Below are 16,276 nucleotides of genomic sequence, written 5' to 3' on the forward strand. Positions count from 1 at the left end.
TTTTCTCATTACATCATTTTAGGTATGCTTCTCAGATGTTGCTTTATAAATTCAACAAATTTATTAAATCTTCCTTTGTTCACAAATTTGTGAATAATCCATGCATTTACGATACATATATCAAGTAGTTGGATCAAAAAAGCACACACCATTTTTACCTCAAATAGGTAAAATTGTTGTGAGTACCTCTATCTTTGGTTGAGACACACTAACTCTATCTCTTTTTTATGTCATTGAAACTTGCCAAGTGTTTCCACTGTATTGTAGTTCACTCCAACAATGATACATTTATTATCTAACCATTTTACAATGAGAAGTTCATTATTCGTATTGAATCTATAGTCATAGGACCTTTTTGCTTGCTTTTACATCAATGCCATTCATTTCAGAGGACACGGGCTGGGGAGGTAGCTCAGTCAGTAGAGTGTTTGCCTTGTAAGCACAAGGCCCTGGGTTCGATCCCCAGCACCCCCCAAAAAAAGTTTCTTCCCATTTCAGAGGACACTTGCTTAGTTTGTTCACCCTCGCAATGCCTATCACTCAGAATCCAATATTTGAAGGTATACCAACAAGTCATAATCAGTGAGTAGATTGTCAAAAACAACAACCAAGTGTGATTGCGAATTCTCTACCACTTCAAGTATTGGTAGAACTACCTTACTGCCAAGCAAAAGATCATTGCTGGGTCCTTCTTGAGCACTTTTTCCATTATACGAGTCAAAGTTATAGCAATATCTGATACTCCACACAGTGTCCTGAATTTATAATCAAATCTTATTAACTTAACTCTTATAAATTGTTTCAGCAAATTCTTTCTATAATATCTGATTATTATTTCACTGTCAAACATTCGTTGAAGATACCAAGATTTTACCAAAAATTTTACTTTTTCTCAAGTATTTAATATATATTCTTCAAAATATAAAAAGACAGGTCATAACTTGTCAAAAAATAGCTGCATGTAGCAACATGTTAGCATCTGTCAGGCAGCAGTGCATTGCACTGCACAATACCATCCAGTATGCATTCTTCTAGTGTCCTATTTATAGGACTGCTGCTTTTGAACATTGATACCAGAAATACAATGCATTCCTTTAAATAGAAGGGCAACCTAGTTCCAGAAAATACCTTGGAAATTGCATTTCTTACATTTCTTATCATTTGTGTTGGTAATATTTGGTTCAGTTGAACAGTTAGTAGAAGTAACTTTTGCAGTGAAGTTTATGCCGTTTTTAAATGAATTTAAAAATATTTTCAAAGACTCCGATCCCTCTTACCTATTCCTTTTCTCAAAAGAATTCTAAAAGCAAAATATTTATTTCAAAGTTACCATAAGCAGTATATTCGTTGCTCATTTTTAGTTTTTTATAAGTGTTCCATACCTAGGAGAATGAGACACAATGGATTAAACAGAGATTATTTACCCATTTCCTTTACTTTCTACTGAAGCTCCTTTGACTTAAAGCTGCTGCACACAACCTGTCAATACCTCCTCCTGAATGTAGTGAAAGTCACCACCTAACTGGGCTTAAGGCTGTGACTTAGAGCAGCCTCATTTTAAGCACAAAGCAGTGCAGTAACTACTATCCCCTTGTTTTCATAAGATTGAAGTTGCAAACAGAAAGAACCATAGGGTAAGGAAGGAGAAGGTCACGCCTTGTCAGGCAGTCTAGGCTTCACATGATTCATTTTTAATTTTTTTGAATAACTAATACATTCGTAGGGTTCCAAATCCAGAAACTATAATCAAGTCCAAGGTCAAAAGTTCCCTTTGCTATCCTTTCGCTTCTTTCAGGGTTCCATCATCACACTCCAATAGGTAGTGACTGCTCCTAATTCCCTGAGGATCTTGCTATTATTTCTTTATTTTGCTTGGGTTTTAATTAACTTGACTATTGTCCTTTGTTTTCACTTTTTCTGAAATAATGAGTTTCATTCTTCTCATTGCTGAAACTTCACTTTAGATTTACAGCTTAGAAGTGCTTTCTCGCTTAAAGTGACTAGGGATTCTAATGGGAAATGAGAATGAAATAAATACCATACATACTAAATGGATATGTTAGAGGAAAAATTTTAGACTTGTTATATTTATAGGTAATATCTACATGAAGATAGAATGATCATTTGGTGTTCTATGCTTAGGGAAAATAAATGTACTTATCTCTGGATCTATGGAGAAGTAGCTAAGAAAATCCTGTGGAAAGGAATAATTACATCACAAATAACTGTACAGCTCTGTGTTCAAAAGACAAGTTTATAGACCAGAGTCAAAGGAATCAAAGCATACAGTGGAAATAAGAGAGGCAGAGAGTCAGAGTGACTTTGTAGACTGAGGGAGAACATAAGAAATAAATAACTTCTGGTACTCAAGTCTAGTCAGGAAAATACAAGATGAACAATCCCTTTAAAGAGGTCTGTAAAGGGGAGGCAAATTTTGCCAGTTAATGGTATCTCAGTGTGAGACCAGCCCAATATCTTTAGACTTGAAAGTGGTGTGTCACTGAGCATACTAATGGTTTTTTCCTTTTATGATATTTTCTAAAGTCAGTTAATTTATTGGCTTCATGAGAAAAAATGCAAACTAAATAACAAATAATTGGTGGATTTTATCCCAATGTCTTTCAAGCTTTAAGGTTGACATTTCAAAATTTCTATTTAAAGTACCTGAAAAAAGAATAATCTGGTTCTGAGAAAACGATAAAAGAAAAGATATAAAAAGATGTGAAAGGATTTATTCAAGGACAGAGAATGCAATTTGATAATGAAATGACCTAATTTAAAATGCTTAAGATTTGGTTTTGTTTTTTTCATAAGTATGGATGAGTTGGTTAGTAAAATATTTTAAAATGTTCTCTTATCCCATGTGAGGTTTACTGAGAGTGTGATGGGGGATACTTTAGTGGTCAATCATTAAGAAAAAAAATCATATCTATAAAAGTTGCTAAATAGTGCAAATTGCATTACATTATATATTGTGTATACATATATATGTACAGATTTAAAAATAAGATTTTTAAACATCTCAATTCTCTTCTGTGCTTTCTCTATATTCCTACATTAAAAATATGAAAGAATGATAAATCATTTCAAGAAGATCAAAGTATATCAAATGAATTTAATTTCATTCATATTTCCTGAATGAAATTAAAGATCAAGTTGATTTATTGAGCTATTCTCAGAAATATCAGTTGATTGTCACTTGTAGAGTGTAACAGATTTAGAAAAATCATCTTAAGAGATTTCCATTCAATAACTCAGAAAAAAATAATATTTGATAGGGCATCTCAAAGGCATTCATGTGATTACACATATCTGATAACATAAAAATTCCACACTAAGTTCTATTACAGAAATTTTGATTTAATCTCCTGAATCTGATTAACAGTTCTTTCTTTGTCATTTGGAAGGCACTGTGTATTCAGAGATTAGATAATAAATCAAGTCTTCTTTAATTTCTGCCCTTGATGACACACAATCAGATTTAGAGGGAATTTCTACAGATTTTAAATAGGTTGGGAAAAAAAAGGAACCCTGACTCAACCTTTCCTTATCACTTATCTCATTTACCTCCACACTTCCTGAAGATAAATTGTTTGGGACCAGATTGAATTAATGTAAATGCCTCCCGCACACACAAATTCACCTCTTCTCTGCTCAAGTCACAAGAAGGCAGATAGTACCCTTCCCTTCTTTCCTGCTATCTGTTCTTTCTCACTTCTTAAATAGCTTGTCTTTCATTCCTTCCTCTAATTTGGTTACTTTGAATACTATAAATCCTCAGCTATGTTAATAAAACTGTCTCCATACTAACTTACTTTAAATTGTAGAATGAATTAATTAATGTTCATTAAATATAATGACATAGATGGCAACTTAAACAATGGCCACTGGAGCATATGGTTAGCATAACATGAAAGAAATACTTCTACATATTTTCACTAACATTAATAAAGTTATGTAACCAAAGTCATGCAACATATCCTCTAACTGAAACAGCCAAATGGACTTTCTAAAGAAAGTTTTGTGTTGTATTCAAACTCTAAGAAAAAATGAGATAATGTAGTGTATCATTATCTCCACAGTTCTTTTAGAAGTGAGGAGAATAAAAATACAATGAAGAAATAATTTACTAAAATATCTCATGACAAACTCTAATAAATGTATATGCACTTAAGTCTAAAAAATACAGTATTCCCTAATGACATAAATTTATAACTAACAAAATTAATAAATTCCCAGCTTACTATACTAAGATGATATTGCTTTGATGTTTTTGAGCTGCACTCGGCAAGATTCATGATTTGGATGAAGAGACTTCAGTAAATATCTCAGGGTTAGTTGAAAATAGCACTTCGAGTGTGCTGTATTTCTGTCACTTTCTTAAAATTTTCTGCACTCTGGTTAATATATCATAATGACAACTGATCCATATATTTTTGAAAAACCTAAATAATAAGAAGCAGTATATTTTCTGAAGGACAGGTTACTTTTAGGAATGCTTTAGATGAGAACTTCAAAATAAAATTCATCTTCCCTAGCATGTATGGAGTACCCATCTTTTCCCCTCACACAAACACCCATGCTGATAGAGCTCTATTCATATCTTAATCTTAACTATAATTCTTCAATTGTACAATAAAAGAATTGAATGAGTGAATAAACATAATGTGTGTAATGGTGTTTGATACTCAGTATGAATTAATTGGTTACAAATAAATCTTCATTTTCTTCCCCAAGTTTGTTTCTTCTACTGCTCCTTTTATTTGCTTTTCCTAACATATGCTTTCTCCTCCTAAACCACCTACTCTTAAAATATTTCAGTTATTATTAAATTTAAAAGGTACCTTGAATCTCCCTACTTTATTACAACCCCATTAAGCTACTAGACCTTGCAGGTACTCCACAGAATGCTTGATCCCTTGTGTGTGTAGCTGGTGTATGCAGGCATAGCTGTTGCAGAGTAGGAGGTCTTAGTTGTTCTTGTGTTGAAATGCTAATTAAAATACTTAGAACAGGACTGTGTCTAGGTGTTTCTTTTTCCCAGTACACAAAAATATTGATACAATGTTACAGAAAATAGACACCACAGAAAATGCTATTTTAAAAGACATTATGACATCAAGTTCTGTAGAGTAACCTCACATCCAAATATTCTAAAACGACACATACTATTACTTATTCCTAATGTGGAAGCAAATAAATTTCTGAAAAAATGAGACAGACATTATTACCCTATGTACGTGTGTGATTACATGAATAGTATGAATCTACATTGTGCACAACCATAGAAACATTGTACCCCATTTGTGTACAATGAATCAAAATGCAGTCTGTAAAAATAAAAAGAAAAAAGAAGAAGCCTTATAACTATAATAGTCAAAGAACTCAAGGTACCCTTCAGAGTTGTCAGTTAATGTGTAGGTAATTTTAAATGTCTCTTCTAGTCTAGTGACACCACAGGGAAAACTTTTTGTTGTTGTTGTTTTTAGCTTCTGCAGTGCCAGCACCTTACATACGCTATGCACATAACTCTGCCTGCATCCCCAGCCTGAAACTCCTGCTCTCTTTCACACAGAGTAGCTTGTGAGACTCTCCTGAAGTAACATGTTTTTCTATTTTTTTACCTTTGTGTCTAATTTGCCTCAGTCTGGCTTGACACTGTCATATTTTCCTAACTGATAGCTTACACTGTGATCCGCTCTGGAAGTCTGCATCTTTACACACACCCCACCCTCCAAAAACAGGCCTGCTTCGTCTGTCACTCATCTCCTTCCAAAGGATAATCCATGACCTCCTTTTAAAGTCTGAGCACAGAATGCCCAATGGATTTTTTAAATCACAATGTGCTTTGAAATACAAATGAGTCTTATTAGCAGTGTTTATATCCATAAAGAATAGTATTACCCCACCCAGGGCATCTTTGCCTTTTTGCTTAGTGTCAAAGGGGAAAGAAAATTGTATATGAGAGAGAAGGGGATTGCTTAATCCACTATTTATCTATTGATATTAATTGTAATAATATTACTATTCCAGACCCTATGTATGTGCTTGTTCTAGGAATCACAGAAGTGAGGACATGTGGAGATTCCATTGGGTCCCTTGGGCCAAAAATTATCAGCAGTTTATAAAGTCCTAACTAGGAGAATCATAGAATTTTTAATCCACAACTAGACACTTATGATGAGAAAAGTGTATAGGCTTAAAATTAAGGCTAAAAGTTATACACTACCTTGACATTCAGCGAAATCTGAGGGTAAGTGACCAAACTGCAAATTCCCCTCCTATTCTGCTGTCATGGATCAGCCCTCCTTATAAGAGCAGCAGGCATTGTTTCTGCTTATGCCTGAGCAGTGGGTGTCAGTCTCCTACCAGTCCAATTTTATTCTTCCATGGCAACCCAGTACTATGAAGCCTGTCTCCCAGAGTGTGCATAGTGTGCAATGTCCTACTTCTCCAGGCTGTGAGTATATATCATTGACAGTTCACCAGTCTCATCTATCCAGTATCACATGTCCTGATTTCCATACTCATCACCATAACCCTAGGATAGGAACCCTTTTTTCACCAATGGAGCAAATAAGAACTATTGAAATAACAGGAAAATAGGGATACGGTAGGAATGGCTAAGCCAGCTGGTACATATGCTCAACCTAGTCAGAATATTTGTCCCTGGGAATTTCTATCAGTGGATGGAAGAGGAAAAGTTGGAAAATAAATTCCTAATCTGTAGAACTAAAGAAAAAAAAAGTCATATTACTTTATTTAGACTACAACTACACAAAGAAAAAAAAAAAAAAACTACCTGGCAACTGTTCATTCATATATACATTCTTTCATTTAATAATTTACTATTCCCTCAAAATAGTTATTGACATATTACATACAAGATACTTTTCTAAAAAGTGATAATACAGAAGTGAAAACTGTTCTTTATCTTGATGAATTTTCAGACTAGATATAAATTTTTTTAAAAAAATCTCACCATAGGACTCTGGAATTCTAAGTACATTTTTCTCATAATATATTTTATGTGTGATGGTTAGGTCAAAAACTGTTCTGCTGAATAGAAATCTATATAAAACACTTATATAATTAAATATTATCTAGTAGCCACAATAAATAATAAAAAGCAAATAGGAGAAAATAATTTTAGTAATACATTTTATTTAACAATATTTTTAGAATATTATGATTTCAATAGAAAAATTCTTAGATGATTTACATCTTATAATTCATCTAAGTCTTCAGAGTGATATGCATTTTACACTTAAAGCACATCTCAATTCAGGTGTTAAATTTTAATTGAAACTACTTGATCTGTAGTTAGATTTCCTTAATTTCACAGTTGAAAAATGGATTCACATATCCAACACATTCCAAACACGTGAAAAAGTAACCTAATTGATTTTAATAATTTTTCTAATAGTTTGGATTATCCTACTTGCTTAGTTTCTCCAATAATTGAATTAACTGCAAAAATCATTTTCCTTTAATAATATCCTTCACGTTGATAAAATTGTTAGTCTCTTTTAGAAAAATTGGTTTGCCTAAAGCAAGAAACACATCGTTTTCAAAACAAAGCCTGTCCAAGAGAATTAAATAATTTGTGTCTACTCAGTATTATTAACATGGGATTCAAAGGAGAATTGTATAAATTTAAAACCAACTGCAAACATTAATATTAAAGTTTACTTCAAATGTTTCTTATGTTTATCAATATACCAAACACTATCAATGACAATTAAAATTCTCTATATATTGATTCATGTTAGAAAAATATATAACATAGTATTTATTTGTATTATGGAAAGTTTCAATTTCAATTGAAGTTCACAGTTGTCAAATAAAAGTTACAAATAAGAGGGTTTTTTCCTTTGATGTTTCAAACTTATTTGCATGCAGTGTATATGTTGGTGAAAAATTTTATATCATATTCTCATTTTTGTCTTTGATCACTGAACATTCACTAACCATTCTTTTTGTTTAGGAAAATCACAAACTGGAGTAACAAGAGAGTTAATCTTTTTTTTTTTAATTGTTTCTTTTTAGTTATATATGACAGGAAAAATTTGTCTCTGACTCAATCAGCATTAAAAACAATATAGATTCATTTGTCTTCTATTTCTCTCAACACTTACATATATTGATTGATTCTAATTAAACTATTCATGAGACATTTTGGGGATCTGCCAAACATTTTTTCACAAATATTTTTAGTATACATCATATGACTGAACAAAGCAAGAAGGCAAATAATAATCTCTTGTTTTAAAATTTGATTTTGTTTTCTAACATAACTGGAATTGCCATTTCTTTAATAAATTTTTTTCATTTTGGTTGAAAGTTCTTTGATAGATGTATAAGATTTAAAATATGCCAAAAGTGTAGTATTTTAGGTCATAAATTGGTAATAGTTCTTTGTACTTATGAAAGGTTTTAAAGACAACACATGTCTAAAGTATTAATTGGATAGTGTCTTAAATTATGCAATTCACTGAAAAATACAAAAAAATTATAATTTCCTAATGGTTGCAAGAAATGATATTTGGTATTAAGAGAAAGTTTTTGCATTCTAGATCCAATTTGTTGATGACTGAAAAATTTTTAATATTTTTATAAAAATGCTTTTAACCTTTTCATATCATTTTCTAACAGATTTACCACAACTAAATTATTATTTTAAAATATTATTTCTTTAATTATCTGGGTAAAAGAGGTTTTATTTCTTATACAAGCATTTATGCCATTTCATAACAAAACAGAGTTATAAGCTCCACTTCTGTTAAAAATGATTTCTAAATGTTTTGTTAAAACTTGATTTTGTATATGTAGAAGGAAAGGAGAGGGAGGGGAATATGAAAAATGGTGGAACGAGACAGACATCATTACCCTATGTACATGTATGATTACACGAATGGTATCAATCTACATTGTGTTCAACCATAGAAACAAAATGAAGTATCCCATTTGTGTACAATGAATCAAAATTCAGTTTGTAAAAAATTAAAAGTTAAATAAAAAAGTAATTTTAAAAACTAAGGAAAAAACCTTGATTTTGATATCAAGTGATGAATTTTATTGATTCTTTTTGACTGAAGAAAACACTATCAACATCACTATGTACTTACTGAAATACTTTGTCCACTTTATTCTATCAAATTGTTTTTTACCCATAAGACACCCCTTCAATTTTGCTATGCCTCAAAAAATTGCAAATGGTATTCATTATGAAATATGTGATATAGCTTTTCAGATTTTTTTTGTCTACAGTTCTATAGCTATAGTACTAGTTTCTATGTCTCTCCTGGATTATGTACCAATAGTAAGACTTTGTTTCTAATTTAAAATATTGCCCATACTAGTTTTTAACTAGAAGAGGGATTTAACTATGTTATAATCAGAATAATAATCATTTCAACTTAATTTCCAATTCTGATTTACATATTCCTTAAATTCATGTTGTCTGTATCAAATAATCAGATAAGCACATGACAGTACTAAATCTTTTATAGAAAACAATCTTTTGAACCTATTCAATCCTATCACCTGTAACTACTTTAGAGATATGTGTTTATGTATAATAATGTAAACATCTCACAGATCCAGCAATGTACACCGAAGGACACAGTAGCTCACATACTGTAAAAGAAAAAGTGAAACGCAATCTGTTATGGTTGGGATGTGAGGTGTCCCTCCCTCAAAAGCTCACGTGAGACAATGCAAGATTCAGAGGAGAAAGGACTGGGTTGTAAGAATCTTAATGTAATCAGTGATTTAATCCTCTTATAGGAACTAACTGAATGGTAACTGAAGTGGTAGGGTATGGCTGGAGGAGATGGGAATTGGTGGGTGACTTTGGGATATATTTTTATATCTGGAGAGTGGAGACTCTCGTTCTTTCTCTCTGCTTCCTAATGGCAACGTGAGCTGTTTCCATCTGCCACACTCTTCCACCATGATGTTCAGCCTCACCTCAAACCCAGGGGAATGGAGCCAGTTTTCTATGGACTAAGACCTCTGAAACCTTGAACCCTCAAATAAACTTTTCCTCTGCTACAGTTGTGCTGAACAGATCCTTTAGTCACAGCAGCAAAATAGCTGACTAAGATGCAATCTTACCAAAAAAAAAATAGGATTTTGTTTAATGACTAAATAATTTATGCCAAAATATTTTATGCCACTGCAATTTTTATATTTTAATGAATTAAAATTAATGACACAAAATATTAAATTCCTCTATCATACTAGCTACATCTCCAGTGTTCAATGACCATGTGTCTAGTGGCTACCACAATGGACAATGTGGGCAAAAAGACATTTCCATATTTCAGAAAGTGATTTTCAATAGTCTGTTCTAGAGTATAAATAATACAGAAATTATTAACTATATGGATTTTTTTGAAAGCCTTGTAAACCAAACACCATGAATAATGATGTTTTCATGAAAACATGTTCCTGACTCCCTCACAACTTCCATGACATGAGGATTACCTAGAGTCTTTATTTTAATAACATTTGTTGGTGTGATTATTGACTATAACAACAAAAAATACTTATCTAGAAACCCACATAATATTTTTCAAAAACTGTCCTTTAATTCCATCTTGTCACTAATACTATTTAGACTATTTTATCATGCCATTAAACATTAGTTACAACTTTTAAAATACTATATTATCAATTAATTTATATTATCTAAAATAATTCATAAAAATAATAGCCTCACAATATTTTCACTCTGAGAAAATCAAAACCAGCTTCGATCATTTGTTTCCTTCCAATTCTTCTTATCTTAAAAACAAACAAAAACCCTATATATAGCTTATTAATGTTTCTTTTTTAAATCAACTCCCATGTGGAATTTAAGCAGAATACATAGGCAATAATGCAATTTTATGAAATGTACAATTTTATAAAATGTACAATTTTATGAAATGTATGAATAGTGCATATCCAATAAGTTTTTGCTGAATGTAACTGATCTCTTGCCTTTGAAAGACATTTTAAAAGAAATAAAATTTTTATACACTAGGTACTTAGTAAAATTCCCAGTTTATTTGTTATGACAAAAGTAGTAATTTCAAATTTTTATTTAAGTTCCCCTCTACTTAGCATCATCTTATTTCCTGTAATCCATAGAAATACATTTCATTTTCAGTGATATAAACAGAGTAGCATCAATTAATCATTTCACTATTTTTTGCAGTGCATATCATATTGAAAGTAAAGGAGACAAAGTAGGTATCAATATCATTTGAGAACAACAAAAAAAATCACTTTGTTTACATGTATACTAAATTGCAGTGAAAGAAGTTTTGAAGTATTAATGTTTAGCTGTCTCACTGTACCCTGTATCTTGATGAACAAGTTGAACTTGGGAGAAATTGCTGTTTTGAGTTTGTCATTTCTATTGGTCTAAACTGCAGACAAGCAAGGGAATGGAAATAAACAGCAACTCTCAGAGTCCTACAGTTCCTTTCCTCGAATCATGCTTATAGTTGTTTTTCACTGTAAAATCGGAAAGAGATTGTTGTGGTTTGGCTGTGTCCTCCTAAAGTTCAAGTGTTAGAAAATTAAACCTAAAAGTCATATGTTAATGGTGTTTGGTATATAATCAAGATTGAATGAGGTTATGAGGATGGGACACTGTGATTCCATTGCTGGCTTTATAAGAACAGGAAGAGAGACCTGAGCTGGCACATCTGTTCTCTCTTGTCATGTGATGCCCCCATCATGGTATGATACATCAAGAAGGCCCTCACCATGTGCTCAGTGGATGCCAGTGCCATGCTTTTGGATTTTCCAGTCATCAGAACCATGAGCCAAATAAACTTCTGTTCTTTGTAAATTACCCAGACACTGATATTTTGTTATAGTTACAGAAAACAGCCCAAGGCAGACATGAAGCGTTAGTCAATTTGCACTGCCATGACAAAATGCAATAGAATGGATGGCTTAAACAACTGAAATGTATTTTTAACAAATTCTGGAGACTGGAACATCCAAGATCAAGGTGTAAGCATGGTTAAATTATGGCTTATAGTCTGCTGACTTCAAAATTTCTTCAAATGGTAGAGAAAGAAATAATATTCTAGTATCTTTCCTTATGAGGGTAGTAATCCCATCATGGAGTCCTAACCTTAAGACCTCCTCTAAACTAATTATCTCACAAAATCCTTATCTCTCAGTACTATGCAATTGTAGTTAGGCTTCAACATATAAATTTTGGTAGTGGGAAGGGGGCAATTTAGACTATAGCATATCAAGCTGGACCAGTGTGGACAAGTAGATATATTTCTGTGTCCAAAGACACTTTAATGACATAGAACAATCTGGATCAATTGGTTCACAAACTGGAAGAGAATATTGCTTTCTATTCTCAACCAAATAAATATTATATCTGTTTTAGTCATTTATCACTAATAATGATTGGATTTCAATTTCTGGAATTATACTAAAATACTCTAAAATGGTATACACAGTAAATTGTTTACAATTTAAAGTTCTGGGCAGGAACAAATGCCTGAATAGATTTTTCACCATGTGAAAATCTGTAGAAACTGCTGGAGGCCCCAGGTTTGTAACCTTTCCAAGATTAGATTCGATCTGAATTATATTTATTTTGCTTGGAGCTCTCTCCTCCCACACTGAGGTGTGTGGGTGAAAAGAAAGAAAGAAAGAAATAGAAGAAGGAAAGAAAGAAAGAAAGAAAGAAAGAAAGAAAGAAAGAAAGAAAGAAAGAAAGAAAGAAAGAAAGAAATCTAAGTAAACAGTAGTAATCTACACACAGAAACTTCTATCAGTAATATTAATATTTCCCAACATTTATGAACTACTTTGAGCAGTAAACCCTTGAAAGCTTTAATTTCAATTTCAATAAACAGATAAATTTCCTTCCTTACATTTCACCATGTAATGATAAATAATTTTCACTATCGGAAACTACTGGTATTATGCACTTTGTAGAAATAGTTACAAAATGTAGAAAATGAGTTACGAAGTATAGTAATTTTTTAAGTACTTGAATTATAATTTATGTTGCCTTCTATACCAGGGAAAATGAACTTCTTTTTCCTTAAATTTTAGTATAATGCTTATCTCTTCCAGTCTGGTTCAGGTTTGTATGTCTTATTTCTATTTAAAAGTAAAACTTCCATGTATTTTTAAAATGCCAAATAAATCAAGATGTCAGCTAATCCTAAAAATAATGCTATGAAAACAACCAAAAAGGAATAATTGTTTTATATTGAGAAATTTGGTATGACATTTTTTAAAACTCTCACCATACATCCAGAATCTTAGTTGATTTTTAAAATATTTTTGTTTTAGTTGTCAATGGACCTTTATTTTATTTATTTATATGGGGTGCTGAGGATCAAACCCCATGCCTCACACATGGTAAGCAAGCACTCTACCACTGAGCCACAACTCCAGCCCTGATTCTTAGTTGATTTTTAATTTTAACCATGAACATATCATGAGTCAAATGATAACTTTGTGCTTGTTAGCATGACCCAATCAGATCATGAAGCTTGTTTTCCTGAGGAAAAGAAACATTGAACCAAAAATGATTAGCTACTTGCCTTCCTACACATGCCTTATACACATACACCCCACATACACCTCCTCTGCTTGACTCCTACGAGGCTATAAGTAAACAAAAGACAAAGATCCAGCAAAGGAAGAGGGACCAAGGGGAAGCTGGCTTTGGTCTGCAGGGAACTGAGTGGTATTAAAGGTCTGTGTCCAGGTCACAATGGGGCTGGCTTTGTTGGCAGGTCACACACATCCTGTCAGAATGATTCTTGGCAACCAACACTGCCTCTCTCAACTCAGAGGAAGACAAATGAAGTCTTGGACAGGAGTGTATTTGCTCAGGAGGAATCTAAACACTGTCTTACTTTCTGGCATCTAGCTCAAGGGGAAGGATGCCCAGACATCTGAAAATTTTGTATTCTGTTTGATTCCATGTTTTTTAACTTTTATTCATTTTTATTTTTGTTCATGTACCTAGTGGATTGGCCACTTCATTTTTCAGTCCCACATGTTAAGTGATGCCCAGTACTATTGACTAATGCAAAAAACTTACATTAGATCAGGACTCAGTGGGCATCAGAATTCACATAGATATCCACTCAAGTAGTTACACCAAAGTCCTTTTCTGGTTATTTCTATATAAAATTTTTCCTGTCAAATAAAGTGAATTATGCAAAAAGAAAGAGTAAAGGAAGAGCTTAGATTATTCTCCCTGTTTGCCACCATTTTCTTGTTAATGGTGGCATTTCCATTCATTTTGAATCTTTGCATATGTGACTGTAGTTTCTATAGTATACGATAAAGGAGTACAGGCTGAAATTGTTTCTAGTCCTTAAAAATACCACTAACAACTCCTTTCAATAGTTAAATTCTACTATCATATAATATAGAGTCCTTTCATTTTCCAAACAAATATTATAAATTAGACTGCCCTGATATCTTAAAATATAATTTACTATAAATTTAATAGGCAAGATTCAGAGAAAGGCAGAAGATGGTATGCTCCAGTGATTATTTTTATGCTTTGAAAAAAATCAAACAAATTGACCATCCAGATATAGGATTATATTTATTTTACATTTTCCTCAAATAAATCTCTATACAAAAAACTTCAAAGAAACATTGATTTTGTTGTGGCCGACTACTAGTTGTTTAAATAGCCAATTTGAGTAATTAAATTAATTATTCAATATGTTGTGACATCATCCACAATACAGGTCCTAAATACATTTTGTCATAGCTAATTTTGTTGGATTCACTGACAATAAAGTTAATTGAAAATTTGGCAGATATCCAGGTAAGTAATCATGGTTAGCTAGACTAAACAGAAAAATGTTCATAAAATATTTTAAAACATGATTCTTATTCATACTGAAATAATGTGTGTTTTCTAAATGTAATAACAAATATATTTCTAAGTATAAAATTACCTAACTCAGATCAAAAAGATCATAAAATCTTTTTGTAAGTGATGGATAGTAAATATTTTAACATCATGAGCCATATAGTTTTTGTCAAAGTATTTGTTATAGATCAAAAGCAGCCACGGATATTATGTAAATGAGTTGGGATGACTGTGTTCCCCTAAAACTTTATTTTTGGACACTGAAATTTGAATTTCATAAAATTTTCACATGTCACTATTTTTTCCCCAACCTTATAAAAATGCCATTTTTAGATCATAAGTCATATAAAAACAATGGTGGATTTGGCAGCTGTGTCATATTTGCTGACTCCTAATGGAACTTTTACCATGTCTTTTGATGAAGATATAGTCTCTGGAAATTTATTATTATTGTTTCAAATTTTTCCCAAGTCACATGATTGATGTCTTACCTTATGAGGAATATAGATCACAAGTGGTTCCATTGTTCTTATTTGGCTCCCCAACAATGTGCTTTCAATTATTAATCTAAATAGAATGAAGTGAAGCCTGGGTGTCTCCTAATATAGCTGAAACTCACTGTCAATTTCTAAATCATATACCTTTATATAATTTGTTTGTGAAATTTCATGATAAATTTGGTCCTAATAGTTTGACAATTTCAACTTTTTTGCATCTTAATCATACAGTTTTTTTTCTATAATTTTGTAGAGTTTTAAAGTCCAGGTGGGTTTGTTTTAATTTTCAAGGGCAAGAAAATCTTCAGAGGACAAATCTCCATTTTTTCTGCTTCCTTCTATTAATTTTTTATAACAAACCACTAGGCTAACTAATCACAAAACCATTCCATATATCTTCTATAACACCAAAAAGGTAAATTTTTAAAAAATATTATCAAAAGGTGTGTTCACATGGAATCAAAAAAGAAAAAATTCACAAATGATACCAAATTCAAATATTTATAGAAACCTATTTCACATAAACAACTGGATATTCAGTGAGATGCCCTTAGACAGACTTACTTTTTAAATTGCTTATTTCATATACTATGTGATACTTGGGCTACTAAGTGGGATTCTGTCTGAGGAGGACCTTTTCCTCTTAGTCTTCATGTCCTTGTACTAAGCTAGGAAACTATACTAGATATTCTAAATATCTATGCTTAAAAGTTTAGTAAGTAAAAATTGACTTATGCAGCACCTGGCACATAGTCAGTATTCAATAACTATTTGTTAAATAAATAACTGTGACTGAACAGATGTTCATTAAACACTAGATGCTCACTTCTGTTGCAGTAATTTAGTTTCCTTTTATTTTAATTTTGGGAAATAAAGAGATGGGAGAATTAATTGAGGT

General features: G+C 31.9%; 1 non-coding gene across 1 annotated transcript; it reads left to right on the top strand.

Annotated features, from left to right (window-relative positions):
• Positions 1–401: 401 nt before the first annotated feature.
• Positions 402–475, top strand: Trnat-ugu (transfer RNA threonine (anticodon UGU)). The gene has a single exon. It is a non-coding gene; the product is annotated as a tRNA-Thr (tRNA).
• The last annotated feature ends 15,801 nt before the right edge of the window (positions 476–16,276 follow it).

The sequence above is a fragment of the Sciurus carolinensis genome, chromosome 10 (assembly GCF_902686445.1).
Source record: "Sciurus carolinensis chromosome 10, mSciCar1.2, whole genome shotgun sequence".
Lineage (NCBI taxonomy): Eukaryota > Metazoa > Chordata > Mammalia > Rodentia > Sciuridae > Sciurus > Sciurus carolinensis.